Source organism: Bubalus bubalis, chromosome 3 (genome assembly GCF_019923935.1).
Source record: "Bubalus bubalis isolate 160015118507 breed Murrah chromosome 3, NDDB_SH_1, whole genome shotgun sequence".
Taxonomy (NCBI): Eukaryota; Metazoa; Chordata; class Mammalia; order Artiodactyla; family Bovidae; genus Bubalus; species Bubalus bubalis.
The window spans coordinates 5,922,278-5,942,391 of NC_059159.1; the positions used below are offsets into that span (position 1 = coordinate 5,922,278).

The 20,114-nt window shown below is 45.5% G+C and overlaps 1 long non-coding RNA gene across 1 annotated transcript; it reads right to left on the reverse strand.

The window, feature by feature from the left end:
- Positions 1 to 439: 439 nt before the first annotated feature.
- On the reverse strand, positions 440 to 5,516 carry LOC123332369. The gene is made up of 3 exons (XR_006549160.2): positions 5,428 to 5,516; positions 1,477 to 1,555; positions 440 to 769 (listed from the first exon to the last, which is right to left on the reverse strand). It is a non-coding gene; the product is annotated as an uncharacterized LOC123332369 (long non-coding RNA).
- Positions 5,517 to 20,114: the final 14,598 nt, after the last annotated feature.

Genomic DNA, 20,114 nt, shown 5'->3' on the forward strand with positions numbered 1-20,114 from the left:
GCTCTTTATTCTCTCAATAAATATTTATGGAGCGTCTGCCCTGCCCTGGGTACTGGGCGGGCCTGGGTGTGGGGAGGAGAGGAAACCCAACTCCTGCCACCATGGTGTTTCCGTTCTAATGGCAGGAATATACCAATTAAAGAGGCAAAAATAGATGTCAGTGTTTGCACAGGAAGGGGAACAGGGCGTATGGGGTGGGTTGGTCAGGGAAGCCTGAGAAGGTGGCCCCTGGGGTGAAGACTCATGAAGCAGAAGAGGGAATTAGTGTGTTGACAAGGAGCAGAAAGATGAGACCCCCAAGGTGGATGCTGGCCTGAAGATGACCAGCAAAGAGGGTGTACGGCTTCCAGGGTGGAGGACAGACCAGAGAGGGTCAGGAGGGCCTGTGAGTGTGGCTATGTGGCTCATGACTGTTACCTGGGAGCCACTGACCCCAAGATTTGATCTGACATCTTGAAAGCATCACTCAGCGATGTGCTAAGAACAGCCTGAGGGAGGGACAGAGCAAGACTGAAGCAGGCTGTCCAGAGAGCAGGGTTTAACAACAATCCAGGTGGGAGATGACATTGGCTTGAGCTGGTGCAGAGGAGAGCCAGGCTCATCTGACCTTCGACTGGCTCTGAAGTGGGAGCCAATGGGATTTGATGCTGGGCTGGAGAATGGAAGAAAGAGGAGACTCAAGGATCCACCATTGCTTTGGGGTATGAGCAACAGAAGACAGCTGGCATTTATTAACATGAGGTTGGAGGTCTGGTGGAGCAGTAGATTTCTGGAGGGGAGAGAGAGCTGGTTAATTTGGTTTAGAACATTGGACGTTTGAGATGCTAATCTGTTGCCTTGGATCCTCCAAGGAGCAGACGCCAAGACAGGATCGGGTGGGCAAGAGACTTTCAGGGGAAATGGCTGTGAAGGATGGAGGGGAGGAAGCAGGGGTTGAAGAGGAGATTCCCAAATGCAGTATGGTCATCCATGAAGAGAGATGGGAGAGGGAGACTGGGGAAGAGGATGTCTGCAGACACAGCACATTTCTAAGAAGGGCTCAGCCAGGTCCCTGGGGAGTGCTCGAACCAAAACCTGCCATCAGGGGTGTCCACATGCCAGAGGGGTGGATCTGTCCTGTACCCCCTTCTCTCTGGCTTACCCCACCCCAGCCCATGCTTGGTCACAAGCTGGGGGAAGCCCACAGATGCATAGACTCGGCATCCTGTGAGGCCAGTCCGGGGATGTCAGTTACCCTGTTCCCATTAATGGTGTGAGTGGAGCGTTCCCACGGCTGCCACAGCCAATTAGACGTGTAAGTAGAGCTATCGAGTAGGCAGCTGGATATATGAGTCTGGAGTTCAACACGAGGTCCAAGCTGGAGATAAAATTTTAAGAGTCTTCAGCTTATAAATGGTATTTAAGGGACAGAGAATGGATGAGAGGGTGCATAATTGGTGGAGAAGAGCAGTCCGAGGACTCAGACCCGAGACACACCTGCACTTAAACGTCAGGGGAGGCGGAGGGGCCCGCGATGGCACCAGGGAAGCAGGAGGGAAACGCAGCCTGTGAGGTCCTGGACGCCAAGGAAAGAAAGAGTTTCCAAGGTGAGGGGCTACCACCTTTCAGAATGCTACCAATCGCCATTTATTTAGCATCGTTCACGGGCCTGGCAATTTGCCAAGGATTTCACACGAATCATCCCACTCAGCTGATCTCCTCACTTGGGGTGGGTGTGGCCCAGACCTTTCTGGGGCCAACACACCTCCCCTCCCCGAAGTTGCTGGGAGTATTGGCAGCTGACACCCAAGGCTGTACCCCCTCCCCAGGGGTGCAAAAGCCCAGCATCCACGCTGCCATTCTGGACACTTTAAAGGGGCCATCTGCACTTCAGAGTTCCTAGGATCACCTGAGGCCTGGGGGGCAGCTACAGTCAATAGTTTCCCCCATCAGAGGAAAGGCTTGTTGCTCACAGGGGCCTGGGGGGTGCTACCTCTTTAAGAATCCACTGGATCGATGCTCTGGTGAGACATAGGAAACTCACAGACTCTCTGGCCATTCTTCTAAGTCCTGACCCACTTGACCTCCCTCTAGACACGCCTCATCCCCCTTTTCTGGTTACTTTCCTCCTTTCTGTGGCATTTATCACCTTCCAATGTACTCTGCTGCTGCTGCTGCTAAGTCGCTTTAGTCGTGTCCGACTCTGTGCGACCCCATAGACGGAAGCCCACCAGGCTGCCCCGTCCCTGGGATTCTTGCCACTCCAGGCAAGAACACTGGAGTGGGTTGCCATTTCCTTTTCCAATGCATGAAAGTGAAAAGTGAAAGTGAAGTCGCTCAGTCGTGTCCAACTCTCAGCGACCCCATGGACTGCAGCCTACCAGGCTCCTCCGTCCATGGGATTTTCCAGGCAAGAGTACTGGAGTGGGGTGCCATTGCCTTCTCTGCCAATGTACTATATCACTTCCTTATTTATTTATCTACTATTTACATTTCAGGCTTCCCTGGTGGTTCAATGGTAAAGAATCCACCTCCAGTGCAGGAGACCTGGGTTCGATCCCTGGGTCGGGAATATCTCCTGGAGAAGGAAATGGCAACCGACTCCTGTATTCTTCCCTGGGAAATCCCATGAAAAAGGGGCCTTGTGGGCTACAGCCCATGGGGTCGCAAAGAGTCGGACATGGCTGAGCAACTAAACAACAACAAATTTATGGTTCACCTTCCTCCTTTTCTGGAACGTCAGCTCCCTGGGGACAGGGATATGTACCAACTTTGTTCACTGATGTATCCCAGTGCCTATGCCACATTAGGAGTGTGTGAGCGCTGTCCTAAGGACTTCCTGGCCACTGAGCTCTGTGTTGCTCCCATCAGCCTTATGAAGAAGGAACTATCACGCCCAGGTTACAGCTGGGAAAACTGAGGCATGGAAAGGTTCACTTCAACCCTGGACTCTCATAGCTAGAAATGCAGAGCCAAGGTGCCAAGCCGCTCAGTCTGGTTGCAGGGTTTGTGCTCTCAACTACCCCAGGCATGGCCAAGACACACACACACACACACACACACACAGAAACAGGTTGATCTGCGGCTCTGTGCATGCTAAGTTGCTTGAGTCGTGTCCAACTCTTTGTGACTCCATGTACTGTAGCCCGCCAGCCTCTTCTGTCCAGGCAAAGATACTGGAGTGGTATAAAGAGGCAAATTTCCAGCACCTATCCTAATGTTCAAAGCTGGCATGTCAAATCTGAGGTAGCAGAGTGCATTCCTGTATGGGCTTCCCCCCTTTGCAGTGGGTTGAATAGGGACCTTCAAAAAGACACATCCAAGTTACAATCCCCTGGAACCTCTGAAGGTGAAAAAGGCCTTGGCCCATGTAATTAGAGATGAGGTCATCCAGGATTTAGGGTGAGCCCTATCTCTCTCTTAAGAGAGAGAGAGGGAGCAGACACCCTGACGCGGGGAGGAGGCCATGTGAGGATGGAGGCAGAGACTGGGGAGAGCATCCAGGAGTCTAGGATCGCTGGTGACACCGGAAGCCGGGAGAGAGGTCGGGTACAGACGCTCTTCAGCCTCCAGGAGGAACCAGAGCAGCTCGTCCTTCATTTTGGACGGCAGGCCTCTAGAACCATCAGAGAATCCTCATATGTCGTTTCAAGCTATACCCAGTTTGCGACCATTTGTTACAGCATCCGTGGGAAACTAATACACCCCCTTGCCACTTCCTCCTCGCCACCGCCCCCCACCGCCCCTTCGGAGAACCGGAGGCTTCCGCCCCCTCCCTCTCGCCTCCCCTCTCTTCTCGCGTTCATCCCCACCGAACCGTCATCACGATGTTGAATCGGTGAGGTCCCCATGGCAACGGCTCTGATGCCAGAGCCCAGGATTACAGCACTGGGAGCAGCTGCGGGTGGGGGCCGGGAGGGGTGAGCTGAGAAAACAAACAGCGGAGGAAAGGGAAGGCGACTGACAAACCCACTGGGCTTTATGTTAGCTCTTTTTTAAAGAAAACAAAGCGCTATGAGAAGTCCCTCTTAACCTGATGAATAATCTGTACGTAGAAAAGGAAAAAGGCTGGCGGACGCGGATGCGTGCGGTCCGGGGGGCTGCGGGGGCTGCCATCCAGCCCGGCTGTGGGGTGGAGCGGGGCTCAGACAAAGCCACCCTCTGGGTCCCTTCCAGACACGCCCTGACCCAGGGGTCAGCAGCCCGGGCCTGCCTGCTCGAGGCTCCGCAAGCCCCCGGCTCAGGAAACACCCTCGGGGCCCCTGACGGTGGCCTGAGCGGGCCTCTGCCCCGACTTGGTCCTGCTGCTCTGCCCTGGGTGGACGAAAGCCCGACGACCTCCGCGTGGAGCCGACCCGGGGCTGGGTCCACCTCCCCTCGGCTTCCCCGGGGCCTCCTGGACCAGTCCCCGGAGACCCAGGCCAGCCGCCGGTCTCACCCGTTTCCGCCGTGGACTGCACCGCCTGCCGGTCTCCTGGCCCCCACCGGGCCGGCCAGAAAGCTCCCGCCCCCAGTCCCGTCGGGGGTCCCCTTCCGATTAACGTCCTCCCTTTCTTCCTGTGCCTCCTCCCCCCGTCCGTCCCGCAGACACCCCCGCGCCCCGCTTACAGCCTGTCTGCCCCGCCCAGCCGCCTTTCATCCTCGGGGAAGCCCACGTTCACGCTTTCCTTCCCGATACAGTCTTCTCCCACGTCCGTGCACTCACGGGTGGACATACTCACACTTACGCGCTCACACTTACCCACTCACACATACCGTCTACGCATGAACACAGACACACACATACTCATTCACACCCACGTTTACACAATACCACAGAGACACACTAACACACTCACACACAAAAATACACTCATACGTACTCATGCACACTCACGAACATTCTCACAGGCACATGCAGATACACACTCATTCACACACTTAGATACTTGCACATACATATACACATGGACACAGACACTCACACCAACACAGACACACTCACACTCATTCACACACTCAGACATACCGAGACACGCTAACAGAGACACACCCAGACACACACACATGGAAATACACAGGCCCAGTCACACTCACACTCACACCCACCCACACACACACACTCTGGTTCTGGCGCGCGTGCCAGTGGCCACAGGTGCTGCTGCCACGGAGGAGGTCAAGTCGCTCAGGTCAGCAGGCAGCCCCTGAGCTGGGGCATCAACAAGCTGGAGGGGTCCAGAGGGAAGGAGGACACGTGCTGTCTGTCTCCTCCCTCACTTTCCAGCTCACCTGACACAGTGCAAGACACACAATAGGTTCTTCCTATTTATTAAACGAGTGGCCGTGACTCACCCAAGAATGCCTCGCAGCTACTGTTTTGCAGCCCTTGTTAAAACCACTGTTTCTCTAAACAAGGAGAGTAGAGAAAGAATGCCAGCATCCTTAACTGTCTGCCTGTATTCCACATACCTCCCATCCCGGAGACTTTGTTGACAAAATCCCCTACCCAGGAAGATCTCCCTGCATCCTGCAGGCTCTCTCTAATGCCGGGCACAAGCAAACCCTCGACTTCGGGTTGTGGGTGAATAAATAAACCAATGAATCAATGAGCATCACTTTCCCCTGGGACTTGTTTAGCACAGGTGTGGCTATGGTGAAGGCATCAGTCAGAATGATTGGGTGGATGGACGGATGGAAGTGACCTTTAAAATCTGGCTTTAAACTCACTTCTAAGACACTTTCTGGAATATTTCCACTCCGCTCCAATCTCCTTCTTTATTGAGCATTTTTATGGTAGGTAATGAACTCAGCTTGAGCAATATTCCTGTATGGTTTTAGCCATTTCACTCTCATGGATGAAGGAATATGTGTGAATACTCACGCACAGCACCACCACCCCGTTAGCCCATGGCTCCTGCAGAGCAGTGACTGGGCTGTTTCCATTGTGTCTTCCTTGAAGCTGCCGCAGGGGCTGGGTCTCCCCGCCTTGGAAGGTGTGCAGGGGCCCTGGCGAGGGCGGCTCCATCTGCAGATGCTTCTTGGAGCACATGGGAGACGGGGAGTCTCCCTTAGCTACAATTTCTCCTTTATGGGAAAGTGGCCAAGTGTGGTTTCTTTCAGGCCCTAGAGAAATGTTTGATTGTCTTTCTAGGAGCCCCACTCACAGGGCAGAGAAATGCTAAAAGAACCCCCACTCCATGTTTCCAGAAGAAGGGGAACAGGGAGCCCAGGGATGGCCCTCAGTTGGGGCAGATTTGGAATCAGCTTTCACACGACAGCCTTGGCTGCCACACCCTGGCTCCTCATACTCTTGTTTCCAGAAGTGAAGGGAGGGAGAAAAATGCATTTTCCATAAAGATCTAGAACCCCCTAGAAATTGCCAGAAGTCTCTAGGCTTGTCTGTCAATGCAGTATACTAGGATGCTTTACTCACCTGGATGTGCCCTTAAAGGGGACACAGGCTCAGCCCTGTTTCCTCTAATTAAACCAGATCAGCTAAATTAAACCAAACCAACAAAGCAGTACAGAGTGTTCCAGTGCCCTGGGAGGGGTCCTGGAGAGTGCAACCTCCTCATTTTCTGTTTTCTGATCTGTAAAATGGAGTGATGTCAACACTGACCTCACAGGCCACCATGAGGACCAAACCACAGGAACCATGTAAAATGCTTGGCATCATGTCCTGCACGTAGCAGATGCTTAATAACAATTGGTGACTCAGTGGGTAAAGACTCCGCCTCCAATGCAGGAGACATGGGTTCTATCCCTGGGTCAGGAAGATCCCCTGGAGAAGGAAATGGCAACCCACTCCAGTATTCTGGCCTGAGAAATCCCACGGACAGAGGAGCCTGGCGGGCTCTAGTCCATGGGATCGCAAGAGTCGGACACCACTTAGTGACTAAGCCACCTTGATGATGGCAAAGATGAAGGCTAAGAAGAAACCGCGCTTTGCAGTTAGAAGACAAGTCCCTCCAACAGGCCACTCAGTTGCCTGGCTGCCACTGGCCAGGGCCTTTGCAGCGCCACACCTCTACCCACCAAAGCATCCACAAAACCAACAGTGCCCCCTACAGGTCTTGGGCTGCAGAGGCTTTCTGACACATGGCTGGCTGCCTCTGGGAGCAGAAGGTTAAAATGCACAGGGACTGTTCCCCTGCAACGAGAAGGTTCCTCAGAGTTCTGCTGGAAGTCAGATTTCATCTCCAAAGGGGGCATTCCTAGAATGCACAGTTGCCTGGCCTCATCCAGCTCCTCTGTCCTCTTCCTCTCGAGCTTCTTAAGCCTACTGGGTTCAGCACAGACGTTGGGCTGGAGGACAAGAGACCTGGGTTCAAGGACAGTTCAGCCACTGGCTGGCTCTGTAACCTCAGACAAGTCCTCTGACCTTCCCAGGCCTTTTTCCTAGGGAACTTCCAAAGTTCCATCTAACTGCTAAGCTCAGAATTCCCTGAACTCTGCCAAGCCTCTAGCCAGGAGTTCGAGATGTATGTAGCAATGGAGCAAGGTTCTCTGGGGGCCCCAGTGGCTCATCCAGAGAGGTGAATATCTAGCAGATCGCCCCTGGCTCTATCCTCCCAACCCAGTCCTGGTGGCCGCTCTGTTCCTTGGGGCTGTGTGTTTGGGCAGCCACACGTCCACATCTGTCCAGTTTCCTCCGGTTTATGTGCGAGCCAGAGCAGCCTGTTAGTTTTTATCTGATATTTTTCAGGGTCACCTTATGCGTGGAGTTTGTGATGAAGCCTTCCAGCGATACTTCCTGACTGGAGCAAATTTGCCTTCTAGAACGGCCCAAGAAAATGTGGTGGCTGGGGAGTCTGTATTGCTCTGTCGCAGAAACTTAAGGAGCAGTTTGCCACAATAAAGGGCTGTCTGCTTAGTGGCTGCTCACCCTGCCAGCCTCCTCCTGCTTCCTGATCTGATGCTGTGGGTATGAATCCTCTTTTCAATTCAGGCAGGATAAACTCACCATCTTTGGAGCTACAGATAAACCACTGATTATACAGCTACCCTCCACCCAGGCTACTGCACCCTGTGATTAAAATAACCGTTGTGGGGACTTAGAGAACGGACTTACGGTTGCTGGGGCGGGAAGGTAAGAGGAAAGGAGTAGTTGGGAAATTATGTCTGCTCTATTTAAAATGGACAAGCAACAAGGACCTCCTGTACAGCACAGGGAACTCTGCTCCATGTTATGTGGCAGGTTGATGGAAGAGGAGTCTGGGGGAGAATGCATAGGTGCATATGTATGGCTGAGCCCCTTTGCTGTCCACCCGCAACTGCCACAACATTGGTAATCAGCTCTGCGCGTGTGTTCTCAGTCGCTTCAGTTGTGTCCGCCTCTCTGCAACCCTATGGACTGAGGCCTCCAGGCTCCTCTGTTGGTGGGATTCTCCAGGCAAGAATACTGGAGTGAGTTGCCATGCCCTCCTTTAGGGGATCTTCCCAACCTAGGGATCAAACCCGTGGCTCCTGTACCTCTGGATTCTTTGTCCTCTGAGCCACCTGGGAAGCCCCATTAATCAGCTGTACTCCAATACAAAATACAAAGTTTAAAAAAATATCTTCTGTGAAGCTTAGGGGAGCCTTACAGAAGGGTTTACTGTACACCAACTTTCTTCCCAGGGGGCAGTTCTCTTTATTTGCCCCATGATGATCCAAAGAGTGTGCAAGTGGGTGGGGGGGGTGCCTCAGAAGGTCAATGTACTAAATCGTTTTCAGTGGTTATTTACTGGGACGGGGACCTGGATGTTACTGGAGATGTGAATTTTCTGTTCTTAATTTATACAAATATTTTAAAGTGGTTGCTTTCCCCCCCTCTATGTTTCAAGTTAACAAAAAATTGAGCACCTTCCCCAAGGGAAATGCATATATTGAAATGTTTTAATTTCATCTTGATGCAAATTAAGGCAGAGACAAGAAAGCTCAGCGTACTGAATCCAGTTGGTGGTGGGAATTGGTGGTGGGGAGGGGCAGGATGGAAAGGAAGAAGATAACCCCTCACATCTGGCTCCCAGCATCCCTGAAGACTTGGTATTTGATCAATTTTGTGGGCTTCTATAAGGAACATTTCTCATCAGTACTCCAAGTCTGTCTTTGTTTAGTTGACTTACTATCCTCATCTCACTCCTGAAGGGGTTTATTGCAACCTCATCCTCACTCTGCATAGATTTGAATTTCACAAATGAAATCTATAGCCGGGAAAGGTTTTATTCCCTTTGCTGAGCTGCACTGTCTCCATCCCCTTGCAGGAGTCGTGGGACTCCTGAGATGGTTTGTTTGGGAGTCCCTCTGTTACGGGGAGGGAGTGAGATAACCTCCCAACAGTGACTCTTGGTGAACCGAATTTGACATCTGCAGCACATGGTGCGAGAGAAGAATCCGACTGAGAAAAACAAAGTATAACCTCATGTCTCAGAAAAGGAAGAAACTGCTGCTAGCCTAATTGCCTCACATCTGAGCTCTTGAGAGCAGGGACTACAGAGCAAAGAAAATGCCCCATGTCTTAGCATTGCAGCCGAGACCCAGCAGCCAGCTCCCGCCCCGGCTGCTTCGGGGTCAAGGATGGAGACATACGACTTGGCTAAAGCCAGGTCACCTTGAGGAAGTATCACTTCAAAACTGTCAAGAAGAGCCTGGAAACTGTCAGAGCCTCTCACATCCCTAGCACTGGCGAATCTTGACTCCTCGCATGACAGCAAAGCTCAGGGGCGTGCCATTTTCAGACAGTTCTTGGCAAGATGCCTCTGGATAGAACAGTTCTTGCAGGAGCAGACAGCCAAGAGGCCAAGGCGAACACCAGCGCTGGCAGCACCGTGTCTTCATTCAGGGAAGACACTTCTCTGATCATTTCCTGCAAGACCTTGAGTCAAATTGTATGAGGCCAGATACGTTTTTTTTCCTTTCACTTTTTATTACAAGAAATGACAAGTATATACAAATAGACTAGTGCAATAAATCCCGCTGTGCACCCATCATGCACCTTCAACAATTATCAACATCTCGTTTTTCTTATTTCATCTATTTCTCTTTCCACTCAATGCCTCTCCTCTTATTTTGTCTAGTTTTTTAGAAAAAAATTATAATGCATTGAAATGCACAAGACTTTGCTCTACATTTCGACAAAAGAATATGTTCGTATAACCTGTAGAAGAAGAAAAGTTATTTTCGATCTTCTTAGGGTCTTTGGCTGGGTCTGAAAATGAAGATGATAAAGATGAATTGACAAGAGAAATGTGTATATATTTTATTGAATTTTCACATGTATGTGGGTGCTTTCACAAGGAAGTCAAGACCCAAGGAAGTAAGCAGAGCAGGAAGATTTTATACTTTTTAGACAAAGGACTATATATCTATGAAGCATTTACAGGACAAAGGGTTTTGGGCTAGGGTACTAATTGTTGAAGAAGCAACTAAGGAGATAAGGGTTATTTTAAAAGGTTTGTTTGTACAGTTTTCTTGGACCCAAATTCCCAATCTCTGGAGATAAAAATGTCTCCCTTCCACCTTAAAATATTCAATATGTCAAGGTGCAATATTTTGGGTTAGTATGTCCTGAACCCCATCAAACCCACCTTCCTATTATAATATATTGGGTTGGCCAAAAAGTTTGTTCAAGTTTTTCCATACCAGGGTCCAAAAAACTAGAACGAACTTTTTGGCCAACCCAATAAAACGTGTCCATCTTACTAGAACGATCTGTAATGCCTCTTCCCAGTTAATACCCCCAACTCCCAGCACGCAACCATCATCCTGATTTTTTCACTGTAGACTTGTTTCACCTGTTCTAGAAATTCATGTAAGTGTGACCACGCAGTGTACACCCTCTGGTGTCTGAATTCTTTTTATCTGCATGACTTTGGTGCGATTCTGTTATGTCATTACAAGTGTGACCAGCTCATTCCTTTTATTTCCCTGTAGTCTTCAGTTGCGTGGATATTTCGCTCCTGTGCCTCCATCCTCCTGTGGTATCCTTCCTAGTTTTTGTCATTATTAATGGAACTGCAGTGAACAATTACGTGAAAATTTTTTGTGAACACATGTTTTCATTTCTCTGAGATAAACAGCTAGGAGCGGACTTATGGGGGCAAAGGATAGGTATACCAATTAACTGGCTAAAAAGTTGTCAAAAGTTTCTCTAAAGTAGCTTTTTAATAACACTTTACATCCCCACAAACCATGCATGAGACATTTGGTTGACCTACATACTCATCAATATTTGATGTTGACAGTCTCTCTGTGTTAGCCTGTCTAACAGGATTTGAGGGGGTGTGTTGTGTGTCTCATTGAAGTTTTAATTTACCTTTACCTGATGACTAATAAAATGCTCAACACTTTTACATCTGCTTATTGGCTTCCTTTGTAAAGGGTCTCTTAAAATCTTTTGACCATTTTGTATCGTGTGCTCATCTTTTCATTACTGAGTTATAGACGTTTATGATACAGCCTAAATCTGAGTCCTTAATCAGACATATGTTTCATGGATGCTTTCTCCTGGTTGGTGGCCTGCATTTAATTTTGTTAAGGGTATCTTTTGATGAGGAGGCATTTTTAATTTTGAGAAAGGCTAATTTCTCAGTTTTTATTTTTTTAAAAAAATTTATTCATTGTTGGCTGCTCTGGGTCTTTATTGGTTTGCACAGGCTTTCTCTACTTGTGGCAAGTGGGGCCTGCTCTTCACTGCAGTGCCCTGGCTTCGGTGATGGTGGTCCATGGGCTTAGCTGCTCCAAGGCGTGTGGAGTCTGCCCAGACCAGGGCAGACTCCACACACCTGTGTCCCCTACGTTGGTAGGCATATTCTTATCCACTGTGCCACCAGGGAAGTCCGTCATTTTTTTCTTCCATGGTGATTATTTTCTGTGTCCTGTCTAAAAACTCTTGACCTACTCTAGGTTGCAAAGAAACCCTCACTTTTTCTCTAAAAGCTATCTAATGTTAGTTTTTATATTTGGTTCCATCACTACTCTCCTGCTAATTGCTGTGTACTGTGTGAGGTAGGGATTGAGATTCTTTTTTTCCCAGTGTGGATATCAAGTTGTTCCAAAAGCATTTGTTCAAAACATTTTCCATCCTTCCTCGAAATATTTTGGTGCCCTTGTCAAAAATCAATTGCTCATAGAAGTGCAAGTCTATTTCTGGCCTCACTATTCTGTTTCGTTGACCTTCGTCTATTATTATGGCAACACAATACTGTTCTGATAACTTTATAGTGAGTTTTGAATTTAGGAAGTGCATGTTTTTCAGTGACTTTGTTCTTATTTCAAGATTTACTGGATATTTTAGGTCCTTTGTTTTTTTATATGAATCTTAGAAGCATATTAGCAATTTCTCTTTGTAAAAAAGTCTAGAAGGATTTTGATTGAGATTGTATTGAAACTCTAATTTAGGGAGAATTTACATCTTAATTCTAGGGACTCATCTAACCCTTGAGCATGATATATCTCTCCTTTCATTTGCTACAGACATCATCATTGTTATAGAAATTACAAACACACGTGGCAGAAACTATGTTATAATTACAGAATCCGACATTTATCCCAGCAGTATGTTGTACGTTTATATGTAGAGGCCTTGCAGATGTTTTGGTAAATTTAGTCCTGCTGTGGACTAAATCATGTACCCCTCCCAACACCACCACCTCTGCAAACTTTATATAGTGAAGCCCTAACTCTCAATGTGATTACTGTTGGAAAGAGAGCTTTTAGGAGGAAACTAAGGTTAAATGAGGGCTTCCCTAGTGGCTCAGTGGTAAAGAACACACTTTGCCAGTGCAGGAGACGTTGATTTGATACCTGAGTTGGGAAGATCCCCTGGAGAAGGAAAAGGCAACCCACTCCAGTAGTCTTGCCTGGGAAATCCCATGGACAGAGAAGCGTGGTGGGCTACAATCCATGGGGTCACAAAAGAGTAGAACATGACTTAGCAACTAAATAACAACTACAAGGTTAGACGAAGCCAAAGACTAGAGTTCTACTCTGATAGAATCGGTGGCCTAATGAAGAATAGATTCCTCTCCCTGCCCCAGTGGCATGCACGCACCAAGGAAATGCCATGTGAGTATACATGGAAAAAGTGGCCATCTGCAAGTCAGAAAGAGACCTTTTCCCAGAACCCAACCTTGCTGGCACCCTGGTCTGGGACTTCCAGCCTCCAGGACTATGAGAAAATGAATGTCAATTGTTCAAACTGCCTAGCCTGTGGTATTTTGTTATGGGAGCCCAAGCAGACTAATAAAATTCCTAAATGCTTTATATTTTTAAGGACATTATAAATGGAATTTTAAAACTTAATTTTCTAATTGTTTCTACTATTCTATTAAAAAAATACAATTGACTTTATTATACTGACCTTGTAGCCTGAACCCATATTGCATGAGTGCTTAGTCTCTCTTGTCCGATTCTTTGCGATCCCTTGGACTATAGCCTTCCAGGCTCCTCTGTCCATGGAATGTTCCAGCCAAGAATCCTGGAGGAGGAGGTTGCCGTCTCCTCCTCCGGGGGATCTTCCCGACCCGGGGCCGAGACTCCTGCACTGGCAGGCAAATTCTTTACCTCTGAGCCACCTGGGGAACCATGTTAAATACACTTAATAGTATTTTTTAGGTTCCACATGTCAGTGATAGCAGACAGTGTTGCCTTTGTCCGACTTACCTCACATAGCATAATAACCTCAGGGTCATCTGTATTGTTGCAAATGGCAAAATTTCATTATTTTTTATGGCTGAGTAGAATACAATTGTGTGTGTGTGTGTGTGTGTGTGTGTGTGTTTATGTCTACCTTATATATTCATCCACTGATGGACACCTAGGTTGCCTCCATATCTTGGCTATTATAAATAATGCCGCCATGACCATTGGGGTGTATGTATCTTTTTGAATTTGTGTTTTCTGGTTATATACCTAGGAGTGGAATCACCGGGTCATATGGTAGTTCTGTTTTGGTTTTTTGAGGAATCTCCATACTGTTCTCCATGGTGGCTGCACCAACCATCGAGGAGGGCTCCCTCATCTCCACATCCTCACCAACATTCTTTGTGCTGTTTTACCCAGCCGAGCCACCAGGGAAGCCCTTTTGGGTTCTTTTTGATGATAGCCATTCTGATAGGTACGAGGGGAAAACTCCCAGTGGTTTTGATTTGCGCTTGCCTGATGATTAGCGATGTTGAGCATCTTTTCATGTGCCTTTGGCTCCATTAATTAATTTTTGAATATTAAACCAATCTTACATTCCTGGAATAAATTCTACTTGGTTATGATGCATTAGTCTTTTTATTTGTTGCAAGATTCAACTGGCTAATATTTTGTTACAGATTTTTACATCTGTGTTCATGAGGAATATTGGTCTATATTTTTTTCTTGTATTAGCTTTGTCAAACTTCAGTATCAGGGTTATATTGGCCTCATGAAATGAGCTGGAACATTTTCTTTCTCCCTCTATTAAAAACAATACATTTATCAATGTCCTCTCTTCATAAGGAAAATAGTGTAAGTAAAATTAGCCTTGGTATTTGATAGAATTAGCCAGTGAAACCATCTGAGCCTGGAGTTCCTTTGTGTGAAGTTTCCTGATAACAAATTTAATTTCTTGGAAATTCAGATGTCCTATTTCACCTGAAGTCCGTTTTCATTAAGTCATGTTTTTCAAGAAATTAGTCCCATTTCATCTAATTTGTCAAATATTTGAGAACAAATTTGCTTACAGTACCCCTTATTATCCCATACATGTCGAAGAGTCTATAGTGATGGTCCTTTTTGTGTTCCTAACATAGCAATTTATATTTTCCCTTCTTTTTTCTTGATCAGTCTTTTTAGAGGTATACAATTTTATTTATGTTTTCAAATAACCAACTTTTGACTATTTTTTTGTTTATTTTCTACTTCTATGAGTTCTGCTCCTTTGATTGCATCCCTCATGCTTACTTTGGATTTAATTTGTTTGTCTTTTTCTAGCTTTTTAATGCACAAATTTAGAATATTTATTTTAAACTTTTCTTTCTTTATACTATATAATTCCTTAAAGCTATAAATTTTTCTATAATCAATTTAGCTGCATTTCACACATTTTGATATATAAAACTTTTATTATCTTTTACCTTGAAATGTTTTCTAATTTCCTTTGTGTGTGTGTGTGTGTGTGTGTGTGTGTGTGTGTGTGAAATTCATGGGTTATTGAGAAATGTTGTTTAATTTCCAAAGCTGCAGACTCTTATTCATTGTTCTTGATTTCTAATTTAATTCCATTGCGTCAGAGAATATATTCTGCAAGATTCCAATCTTTTAAAATTATGGAGAGTTGTCCTGTGGGCTACCATATGTCTTTCAACTGTTTTATGTACGTTTGGAAAGAATGTGTATTCTACAGTTGTTGCATGTATAGCTGTATAAATATCATTAGGTTGAGATAATTGATAACATCTTTCAAATATTTTATTTTCTTACTGATTTATTTTTTATTAACCATTCTACAAGTAGTGAGGCAAGGGCGTTAAAGTCTCTAACTGAGACTGGCTCTCTCTAGTTCTCCTTTTAGTTCTGGAAGCTTTTGGTGTGTGACTTTGGAACCCTGTTACTAGATTCACATACATTTTAAATTGTTCTGTCTTCTTCATATTTGGGCTCTCTTAACGTTACGAAATGTCTCTCATCTCTGGTGATATCCCTTTGTCTTAAAGTCTAATTTGTCAAATTGTAATATAGCTATCCCAGCTTTTTTGGGGGGCCGCAGTGCATGGCATGTGGGATCTTAGTTCCCCAACGAGGGATCGAACCCACACCCTCTATAGTGGAAACATTGAGTCCCAACCACTAGACCACCAGGGAACTTCTACACTCCAGCTTTCTTATAATTTAGTATTTGTGTGGTGTGTCATTTTCCATCCTTTTACTTTTAGCCCGTTTATGTCTTTGTATTTAAAATCCATGTCTTGTAAGTGTATAGTGGTTCTTATTACTTTTATTCAGTTTGACAATCTCTGCTTTTTAGAACGAGCGTTTGTGGTTGTTAGTTGTGTTCTACTCCTTGTGATCCCAAGAACTGCAGCACACCAGGCTTCCCTGTCCTTCATCATCTCCTGGAGTTTGCACACATTCACGTCCTTTGAGTTAGTAGTGCCATCCAACCATCGCATCCTCTGTCGTCCCCTTCTCCTCCTGCCCTCAATCTTTCCCAGCATCAGGGTCTTTTCCAATGAGTCAGCTCTTCGCATCAGGTGGCCAAAGTATTGGAGGTTCAGCTTCAGCATCAGTCCTTCCAATGAATATTCAGGACTGCTTTCCTTTAGGATGGACTGTAAGAAGGGTCTAGTCCATTTATTTTGTAATAAAGTTATTGATAGGATTGAGTTTAATCTGCCATCTTGCCATTTGCTTTCTATGTTCTCATTTGTTTTCTTCCTCTGATCCTCCTTTCATGCCTGCCTTTGTGCTAATATGTTTTAATATTCCATTTGGATTCCAACTTTGGCTTTTTAGAGCTGCCATCTATAATATTTGGGATTCCCTTGTGGCTCAGCTGGTAAAGAATCTGCCTGCAATGTGGGAGATCTGGGTTCAATCCCTGGGTTGGGAAATACCCTGGAGAAGGGAAAGGCTACCCACTCCAGTATTCTGGCCTGGAGAATTCCATGGACTGTATAATCCTTGGGGTCGCAAAGAGTCAGACACGACTGAGTGACTTTCACTTTTCACTTTCTATAATATTTACCTATTAACTCACCAGTCTACTTAGAGTTAATGTTTTAGCACTTCACATAAACTATAGAAACTTTAAAACTATATAGTCTCATTGCTCCTCTACCTTTGTGTTACTTTTGCCACATATATTACTTCCATGTTTAAAAATACTCACAATATATATTTTTTAAACATTTATTTATTTGGCTGCACTGGGTCTTAGTTTTGACATATGGGATCTCATTCCCTGGGCAGGGATTGAGCCTGGGCCCCCTTTCATTGGGAGCTCAGAGTCTTATCCACTGGACCACCAGGAAAGTCCAGACAATATAGCTTTATAAGTTTTGCTTTAAATAGTCATATGTGTTTTTTTTCTCTGTATTTTAAAGAAATAGATAAAATATAAAAGGCTACACCACTTTCCAGGTGGTGCCTGGAGGGCTACAGTCCATGGGGTCAAAGAGAGTCAGACAAGACTAGTGACGGAGCACACACACAAAAGGTTATACACATATATGAGACTATATACTTATATTAGTTAATTCCTTTATTCCTTTCTGCTGATTTATCATCTGAAGCCATTTAATTTCAGTCTATAAAATTACCTTTAGCATTTCTTGTAGTACAAGTCTGCTGGAAATTCTCTCAGTTTTTATTTTTAAATGTCTTAATCTTTATTTTTGAGGGCTAATTTAACTGGGTATAGAATTCTATGTTGGAGTTTTTGAATTTTAAAGTTACTGTTTTACTGTCTTCTGGCTTCTGTTTGCTCTGATGAGAAGTCAGCCATCAAAGTATTTCTTAATAGAATGTGCTGTTTTTCCCTGAGTGCTTTCAAGCTTTTCCCTTTATCTTCGGATTTCAATTGATTGATTATAACGCACCGCAGCAGACTTCTCTTTATTTGTATCCTGCTCAGAGCTCGTGACCTTATCGGATTTGCAAATTAATGCCTTTCACAAAATTTGGGGAGATTTCAGTTAATAATTCTGCAAATACGTTTCTGCCTAACTTTCTGTCTCCTCTCCTTCTGGTACTCTAATTACCAGTATTTTTAGCTTGATATCGTCCCATAGGTTTATGAGGTTCTGCTCATTTTTCTACCATTTTTTTCCTCTTTATTCTTCTCATTGAATAATTTCTATTGATCTGTCTTCAAATCCACTGGCTCTTCTTCCATCTCTGATCAACTACCAAATGATTCAAGGAATTCTTTCATTTCAGTTATGTATATTTTGGAGGTAAAACTGCAGAGCCCAGTACAGGAGTCAGTAAATGTCTATTTAAATTAAAATTAAATAAAATTAATTAAAGTTAAATAAAATTAAAATTCAATTCCTTCTTCACAGTGGTTACATTTCTTATGCTCAACAGCCAAGTTGACTGCTGGCTTCAGTGCTGGACCGTGCAGGTACAGACTATTTTCATCACTACGAAAAGCTGTATTGGACAGAGTTGCCCTCAACTTTCCACTTGGCTCTTTTTATAGTTTATGTTTCTTTACTGAGATTTCCGATCTTTCACAATGAAAATATTTTCCGTTAAGTCTTAGAATAAATTCATAATAGGTGCTTTAAATCCCTCTGTACTTGCAACACCTGGATCTCCATGGGGTCAGTTTCTATTGATGGCTTTTTTCCCCCTTAAATATAAGTAATATTTTCCTCTTTCTTCACCTGTCTTACGATTTTTGATTGGATACTGGTAAGTTTTAATGATACATTGTAGAGGCACTGGAGCCCATTTTTTTCTCTGTCAATTTATTCTAGCAGGTAATTAAGCTGACTGGACTCAAACTCCAAAGTTTATCTTGTCTTTGAACAGCAGCAACCGAAATCTCTACTCAGCTCCTTCAGCTTCCAGCTGCTGCTTCTTGCCCCCTGGGGCACATAGAGTCCCCTTTGATTGTATACACCTTAGATATGCCTAGAATTTAGGTGGATCTTATATGTAAATTTGGGGGCTCACTTTCTCTACAGCACCCTTCCTTCAAGAATTTCCCACTCCCCCAAACTTTCTGACTTTCTTCCAGCCCTGGACTCTGTTCTCCAACACATTAAGCCAGCGCAGCTATGGCTTTCTGCCACTTCACTGTATGCACATTTGGGAGTTCTGGGTAAAAAATCTATGATGAGAAAACAGCTATTTTTAGCTGCTGCCTAGGCATTTTATAGTATGACAACTCTGTTCACACCCAGAGTCTGGACATTTAGATAAGGACCCGAGCTTAGGATTTCTGCCTCAAGTTCCTGTTTTGCTTTTGCTGGGGGAGCTTTTAAAATAACCACTCAAGAGTTGAGCCTGAAAAAAGTTAGTGACCTTTGCCCTGACCGTCTTATAAGCAATTGATGCTTGCTGCCCTGCTCTGTCTCCTGCTTACTCATGCCCCGAGACAGAACTGCCCTTCCCCCAGCTCACTGTGTCCCTGCCCCTCTGGGATCCTTAAGCAGTAGATGTTGTGACTTTCCTTCCTTTGCATGGGTACAGTGAAACCACACCTTCAATCAAAATGACCCTGGGGTTTTCACTTCTGCAAAGTGGGAGCTCAGACACTGAGGAAGCTCCCCACCAACCCTGTGTGGGTGGCCTGCGCTTCCTCATTTGGCCATCATCTGCATATTCTTAGTTTAATACACCAGCCACAGGCCCCCCTTCTCAAAGTCTCAAACTTATACAAGTCAGCCATGCAGTTAGTTTTTCAAGGGGAGAAGCCTCCCCAATTTCTACTTTTTAATTGTTCTTCTTCTTCATATGTTTCCTCTAGGTTTCATAACTTGTATGTGGAAGGGTTATGTTACCAAGTTATGACACGGTTCCCAGAAGCCAGAGCTCCCACCATTCATTCCCCCCACCCCAGCGTCACGTTCACTCCATTTGCATTGTTGAAGATTTGACCTTGGGGCATATGGCTTTAGGGGGGAAAGCTTCCATTTGTTCTCTGTCCCAGGGAGGAAACTCAAAGGCTAGCCTCCTGTTGTTAACCACCAGAATCCAAAGAGATAAGTACTCCTGGGTTACAGTTACTAACGTTCTCCAAGGAATGTAGACTATCTAAGAAGAAACCAGCACAATCTTATGTAGACCTAACTTTCTTTCAATCCTTTTAAAAACTAAAGTTTATTTTTTTCCTCTCAGGAAAAAAAAAAGATAGAGCTTGAACATCTAACAGCATCACTATCATCATCCACTAAAAAAGAATTCTCCCTCAACCACCTACACATACCAGTAGGTTACATTCATACAGAAATCTAACAGCACAGCGCTAATTTGGCAGTAGACACACATGTGGTTGTAGAGAAATCACATAACCTACTGGGAAAGCATGAATGTGGAGTCCGGTCCTACCATCTTTTAGCTGTGTGGCCTTGGGAAGTTTTTTTAACCTCCCTAAGCCACACCTTTCTCTCATCTGTGTGTGTGTGCTCAGTCACACTCAGTCGTGTTTGACTCTTTGTGACCCCACGGACTGTAGCCCGCCAGGCTCCTCTGTC